Source organism: Macrobrachium nipponense, chromosome 10, assembly GCF_015104395.2.
Source record: "Macrobrachium nipponense isolate FS-2020 chromosome 10, ASM1510439v2, whole genome shotgun sequence".
NCBI lineage: Eukaryota > Metazoa > Arthropoda > Malacostraca > Decapoda > Palaemonidae > Macrobrachium > Macrobrachium nipponense.
The window spans coordinates 37,917,872-37,926,124 of NC_087204.1; positions in this window are offsets into that span (position 1 = coordinate 37,917,872).

The following is an 8,253-nucleotide window of genomic DNA, read 5'->3' on the forward strand; positions in this document are numbered from 1 at the left end:
GTGAGATAGGTACCACCACCTGGTTGTTATTCAACTGCGGTGTGTTGCGGGTTTTCCTCGTCACGGATCTACACAGGATATTATCCTTTATGATATAATTCTGCTGCTTATACTTTTATGTATTCCTTTTCCTTCGATTTCCGTTTAAACGCAATGATGATTTTTTCTATTTGCGGATCTTTTCTTTGTCTGTCTGTAATAGTTCAGCACTCCAGCCCCAGATCTTCCTGTTCAGATATAGTTTTAACAATGGGCGTGGAGGTTGAGATATCTATTAATTCAGCTAATGGCTCGGTACAAGATGAAGAGGGGTTGCGTGATAATGCGTCAGCAATGATATTTGCTTTCCCAGGTAAATACCCGATCCTCGCGCCAAAGTCCTGGATGATCATGTGCCACCGAGTTCGCTTAGGGCTGTGATTAAAGCCTTTAAAGAAGTCGGTTAGGGGCTTATGATCAGTGAGAACCTTCACGGGATAACCGTATATTATGAATTTAAATGCACGAGTGAATTAACAATAGCGAGCCCTTCCTTGTCTATTACTGCATATTTACTTTCGGAAGGTCTCAGTTTACGTGAATAAAAAGCTATAGGGAAAAACTGTTTATCATATTGTTGAAGCAATACCCCACCTACTCCTAGGTCTGAGGCGTCTGTTGCTATGAAAAATTCCTTACCGAAGTCAGGAAATTTCAAGATAGGAGAACTACACAGTTCATCTTTCAATTTATCGAACGCCTGTTGATGAATTTCAGACCATATGAAATCTATGCCCTTTTTATAAGATCGGTTAGGGGAGCGGCTATGATTGAGTAGTTTTTGCGTATAAAGCGGCGATAAATCGCCCCACTACAGCCTAAAAATTGCTGTATTCCCTTGACGTTAGTAGGTATCGGAAAGTTACGGATAGCCGACACCTTATCATGGACGACTTTAAGACCTTCACTAGAAACCGTGAAAAACCTAAATAGACTAGTTCTGTTTTAAAGAATTCACACTTACTTATCTTTACCTTAAATTATGCTGCCTTAGTCTTTGTAAGCACTAACTCTAATTTACGTAAATGTTCTCTAATGTGTTGGAAAAGATTATAGTCGTCCATGTAGGCATGTAGGATATCTCCTAACAAGTCTCCAAACACAATGTTTATCATACGAGTAAAAGTTATGGGAGCACAACGTAAACCAAAAGGCATACGCAAAAATTCATAATGTCCCCTGGCTGTTGCTGAGGCAGTGTATGGGATACTCTCTTGTTCCAACGGAATCTGATGAAATCCCTTTAGTAGGTCTAAGCTGGTGAAATATTTGTTCTGACCTAGTAGAGATAGGATATCATCGGTACATGGTACTGGGAATCTGTCAGGGATTGTTTCTTCATTTAAACGACGAAAATCGACGCATATCCGCCAAGTTCGATCTTTTTTCGGTACTACTATTAACGGAAAATTATAAGGGCTGTTTGATTTCCTAATGACTCCTTCTTTTAGCATTTTACCTACTTCCTCTGTTATCTCATTCTGAAATTTCATAGGAAGTCGGTACGAAGGTACATAGATTACTTTCTGTTTGTCCTTGAGCCTTAATTTGATGCTCGATTACATCCGTTTTTCCTAAGGTTCCATCCGTAGTGGAAAAAACATCATGATATTTAGTTAAAAGATTAAAAAAATTTCTGCTGAATTTCTTCTTCTTGAATGTCCTTATTGATTTTTTTGTTCTTTATAGATTGCAAAAGGGATTCATCCGCAACTGATTGAGCGTGATTTATCTCAGCTACGGTAAGAATGCGATGTTTATAAACTTCGGCATCCAAGATATGTTGATTTTTGTGGATTACTAAAGTGGTATTCAAATGATTACAGACTTTGATGTTACATTGTTGTTGTGAGCCGACTGTATAAATGGCTTGTGTGACGGATAATCCGTGTGTTTTCAGAGTTTCGGAAAGGATTAACGTTTCAGATCCTGGCAAGGTTCTCTTTACACGCACTAATATGTTCGAAGTTACGTTAGGCTCGAGAGTTTGCGTGCAAGCTGATATTACGGGTGAGCGAGAGTTTCTGTTGGGTTGCCTGTATTATTTCTTGGTTCATGAGACAGGTGATTGGTTCTGTAATGTAAGTGACAACTCTGTCTGTCTCTTTATTATCTAAAACTGATTTTAGGGTATTAGAAGACTTATAGAATTTCCCTTTGATATACACGCCGTGTTTTGCAGGTGCTAAGATAATATTTTGAGTGCCCATAGACGGGTATCCGATAATTACTGCGGGATACATATTAATGTTTTGTACAACGATAAAGGTATCAGCAAACGTGCGCTTACCGACCTTGTACTGTACATGAGTTTACTCCTACAACATTTAATTCATTATTCCCTATGCCTGAGAGCCTTATTCCGGACTTCTCTATAGGGAAATTTGAAAAGAGTAAATGATGAGTCCTTAAATCCATGATATTACGTGGACTACCAGAATCAAAGAACAAAGTGAATGACTTATGGTCCAAATTTACTGCATGTAAGGTTGGTCGCAACTCGTTTTGACTAATAATTGCATGAATTTGTTGCAAATCTACGGGAACCTGCACAGATTTTTTGTATTCGGCCGTGTGTTTCATAGGAAAATCAATTGCCTCACAATGATCTGATAAATGATTAAACTGATTATTTGATACAAAAGATGTTGATATTGATGACCCAACATCGCCCTCTTCCCCCCTTGGAGTGAACTACGTGGTATTTGTTTTGTTTATCACACCTTGAAATTCGCTTGCCCTTGCAAGTTCTGGCTAGACGGCCCAGGAACAGAGGTACCTGAAGCACGATTTGTTTGTTTCTGCTGTTGTGTAGCATTTACGTTCGCTTGTTTCTTTTTATAGTACTGAGTTACCCTTTCTTTTTATTTGCACTGGCAACTGGTGCGTGTTTGTAGCATTCTGCTGTTGATTCCTCGAGTAGCAACGGTTATACGAATGAGTGGAACTATTATGTATTGAACAAAACGCGTCCGACAGTCTGAAATCATGTGACCTGGTCGTTTACAGTTATAACAAACCATCCCTGCAACTTGATTATTATTATGTACCACGTTTTACTTGTTGTGGCTTGTTACTCATTTTTTGCAAAAACTTGAATGAGCGAGGGATCTAGGTCGGTACATTTAGACATGTGTTTTTTGATTTGTTTATACACATCTAATTCCGTACTGTTGGGCTGCAATTTTTTGTCAAAACACCGCACTAACGCTTCAGGCAACATTGCAGTGATACTCGTAAGGTAGATCAACGGATAAAATCTTTCACGTTGATTTTGGCACTCGTAACCCACCCGGAGTTACTTAAACTAACTTGATATTCATTTAGCCGGTCGGCAATTAGCACCGCCCCGCCTCGAACAACATTAAGCTGAGTCATGGAGGCTTGGTTAAGGATATTTCTCAATGCCAATACTACACTAAAGCCTCTTCACCCCGTACACGGCACGTAATCTGATTTTGAACTCGTCCCATGTAAGCGCCTCTTGGAAAGAAACCCCCTTAGATAAGCACTTGCGTCTCCTTTAGCAAAGTCTATGAAGCTTTTGGCCTCCTGTAATTGTACTGCTGGGTCTGTGATGCTTTTTGCATTTAAATGAGCGTCTACAGATGAGATCCATGCCTCAACATTTTGAGCAGGAACCCATTGACCCGACCTTGAAAAGGGACAATTGCTGACCTCGCGCTCACGAGAGTCACCACATTGGGGTTGCCAGTCGGAGGAGTTGCCATTTCCACTTTCACTTTTTTCTTATCACTTCTATTCCTTGCGATCCTATCAAAATATCTATAAGAGTACACTCAACCACTACGTAAACGCATATGCAATGTACTGTATAAATGTTATAATAATAGGAAAATCCCCCAAAAGATACAAAAATACAGATAATTTGATAAAATATTATACGGAGAATTCCTGCAAGAAACGATTAGCAACAACGAGAAGAGAAAAAAAAAAATCTGCGGGCGAGAACTCGTAGTTGAAGATTGATTCTGTAATGAAGGAAGATTAAGATGGCGAACAACTCACCCCCAGAATACTGGACGATCGACTCCTGATGAACAACACTTCACTGAGGAAAGAACCTGAATAGATAAAATGGTACTTAGCTCCAGATTATATGGTGAAGGATTGTTGACATGGGATGACGTCTCAGTTCCTGTCTAAGTCTCGCCGTCGGAAGTCGTGATGACGTCACGGTGCACGATGCATGAAGAAGTCCAAGATTGATGACGTCACAGCCTCCGTCCTTGCATTACTTCCTCTTGCTCTACTCTCTGCGTCCTTGCTCGTGATCGCGTGATGTTTCCTTTGTTTGTTTCTTCTTTCTGTTGATGTTCGATGCTGCTCTCGTCCGGTGTAGATTCTCGAAGATAAGTGACAACAGTCACTCAAACGTCGGTGTTGATGCTTGTATTCTTCTCGATGAAGGACATATCTGCGTCTTCATAAAATGTTGCGTTGATTGAAGATCCCGTTTCCTCTGTTTAGTTTTGATGTTGAAGGTGGAAGTTGGTTCTTGTAGACCTTCAGTCGGCTGATATGGGTCTTGTTAATTTTATTCTTCGTCATTCGCTGCCACCAGTCTAAGTCCCTTCGCTTTGCGAAAGACTTTTTTTTGTTCTCCTTACGACTGTCATTCGTAAGTATTTCGGGTTCCTCCCATCTCCTTGTGATATTTTAGTAGAGTGGTTCTTCTTAACTAAAGGAGAGGATTCAAACAGATAAGTTGAACAGATATAACAACTTTATTCTGTAACTCCATACTAGGAGATGCAGCTCGGTCGGGAGACCGATATGTTTGAAGGTTGGCACGGAACTGCCATTCTAAAGCATCACGTCGATAGCGGAACATTAGCTATCTCAGCGATTGCATATAAAAACACATACGTAGTCCGCCGGCTCGGAAGTTACAAGTTTCCGGCGTAGGTTAACAGGTCAACCGCTTCCCATGGAAGTTGTTGTGCAAAGTTATCATTAATATAAAATGTTGACAACGCTCAGAGCTAAACCAGGCTACTGCAGACAGCGCATAGCGTAATCTAGATCTGCTTTGGTCACGTAGGACCCTCCTAATGCCATGACCTCAGGTCATGGGTTTTTATTTACAGATACTGTAATCTGAAATAATGTATTTATTACATATATATATATATATATATATATATATATATATATATATATATATATATATATATATATATATATGCCATTGCTCCCAGATCATATATAGATTTTATCATACTCCCATAATCTGTCGACCCTTTCTTGTTATAAATGTGATAAGTGATGAAATTCTGTTCAAAAGGTGAAAATCTTCGAGAAAGTATTCTTCTCAACTTCTGCATTACCAATTCCAAATAACTTACGTGAGAGGTCTTTTCGAAAAAGGATTTGGTTTGAGAATACAACTGCACCTCGTCGTCGTAATCAAAGTCGTATCCAGTACGTGCACCCATAGTTCAGTCGGAATTGGTCGGATAACATCCTTCAATAACTAAGTTCAAATATGGCTTGAATACTAGTGAGATGTGTGCCACACTTACTTTTTCGAATCTCGTATTCGAGGCTGATTTAATAAGGTGTTTGGTATGGATGATATGCAACTATTGAACCGGATTTATGTCAACAAGGGAGTTGGGGATGACGAAATGGAAACGAGGGGTGAAAGTGTAAAGGTGAATGTGTTGCTTTGCACTTCTTTTATTTATCCATCCAAAATCTGATATGAACAGAAATATGAGCAATGAGTACCTTTAAAAAAAGCACACGTATAGTCATGAAAATTTAACATAGTTATTCATTATTCATTAGCATAATCGATATTCTAATATTTACAAGAAGACATCCAATATTTAGTGATTGATTGAGTGGAATGCCTTGTAGCTTGGGATTAAGCCCATCAAATATGATGGGATGCTGAAAGTGGGGAAAGTAAGGATACTTTACCATAATGATAGGATTGCGTATTATATATATGTCATATCTGAGGCATGGCATTACTTCGAAGTAGAAAATGTAATATCACATTGCTTGTCACCTGATAAATTTCCCAATAAATAAACAGTACGCATGTGTCGCAGTGAGTTGTTTACAAACTGTGGTTACCCCTATAAGACTATAATTACTCTGCCCCACCCTAGCCTCCTTGTGCCCCATCCAGATAAATTGTAATCCGCTCTCTTCGCAAGGTCACTTGGGAAAGTTTGTCGAGGTGTTTTACCTGTTAGAATGATTACAGAAAATAAACATTATGTACTGCTTGTTTGCAAATAATTGAAGCATTGGTAATCTGCTTTGACTACCAAATCGACCGGTGGCCGTTGCAGAACTTTATGTATAAATGCCCGAAAAGTTCTCTCTCTCTCTCTCTCTCTCTCTCTCTCTCTCTCTCTCTCTCTCTCTCTCTCTCTCTCTCTCTTATTCGACCAATAATTGTTCCAATGTATTGAAAATAATATTGTAATTTATACTTGTAGGATTTACACGCATAAAATGGATATTTTACCTGCAAACGTCGACTCCTATCAATACATAAGAATATCACGAAAATAAGAAGGAAAAAAGGAAATAAGGAAATATCTGGACTCTCATCCACCGTAAAAGAGAATTATCGATAGACCTCCCCTACGGGCAAAACAGAATCCTCGGTAACGTTACCATCGTCAGGGTTTGGAGTTTGACTGTCACCAGGATCCATACAGAGAGTGTCACTGACTAACAGGACCGTCGCAAATTTCACCCTTGTCCGCCAACAATGATAGCCAGATTTCAAAATATCATTATGATTCTATTATGTAGGTCAATGTATGGTACTTTTCGTGTTGTGCTGGCGTAGAATAGCTTGGACTTGCTTGTGGTAATGATTTTAATGCGAAAAAATCTGTTATTATGGCCGGAAAGGGCAACCGTATATATAGCTTGGAGGAATAGTCTTTGTGACAAAAAGTAGCCGAACGTATATATACGTGAATAGTCTAAGAAAGGTTAAATGTAATAACCAAATCATAAATAAAAAAAAAAAAAATATATATTATTTCAATATACTTCATTACTACAACACATTAGTAAGTCTTACTAACTTGAGTAAATTTCCAAGCAATCGCTATTTTGGAACAATATCAGGGAAAATATGTATTGGTGACTATTTTTGTCCTATCCTAATTGCTTAAGTGGCGCCTTCATGAAGTTGATATTTACCGAACTTTTATAGATTTATTTTTTCGCATGAAAGACAATGCAATTTTTATTTTTATTTTATGTGTATAAGAGCAATAAATTGTTTTTAGTTATGGGAATACCCAAATTTAGTAGTATTGTAACAGCTGTGTTAATGAATCATGATCTATTTTATTCCTGAGAGAGAGAGAGAGAGAGAGAGAGAGAGAGAGAGAGAGAGAGAGAGAGAGAGAGAGAGAGACTGAACATGAAAATAATTTCTTCAGATTATGAATAAAATATTTAGTGTGAATCTGCAAATTAGGTGATCTATTATTAAATCCCTCTGTTGAATAGTTAACAGATTACGTTGTTGTAAGAATTAATAGGAAGAGGTATTCAGAATTCTCTTAAATGATGAACTGTATGGTTAACAGTTAGATTTGAGAAATAAATCTTCGCTAACGTTGTTTCTGCTATAAAAAACCAAAAAAGACCCACAAGTTTTAGTGTGCAGGTCCTCCCAAAGTAAAAGAGGTATAATGTAAGAAAAACTATTTCATAAAAATTTCGAAGTATTATCCACACTCATTCGTAATGTATCGCGACAACTCATTATTATCATTTAAATATAACACATACCTTAAGGCACGCACGGGCACAGAAGTTGCGTTCATTTCATGGATTCATTTTCGAATATCACGAAATAGAAAATTACTCCCAGAACCTAGTATCGTGTGAACGTTTCATGCATTAACATAAGATCTCGAAACCCCCTTTACCACATTTACTTAGAGAAAGCGAGATGATATGTTACTGGGTCTTAAAATCGTCGGAATAGGCGAATAAATTAACGGAAAATAGATTCACTAACATAAATAATTTACATATCCTCTTATCTCAAGCTAATGATGAACCGTATTACGCTGTATGAAGAACCCAACAGTTTTACTGCACCCAAAGTATATTTAAAAGACCCTGACTGTATCATCATCCTGATTATGTCTTCTTAATTTTTGAGACGCGAAGTTGAGATCCTGCTGACCCAAATGTTCG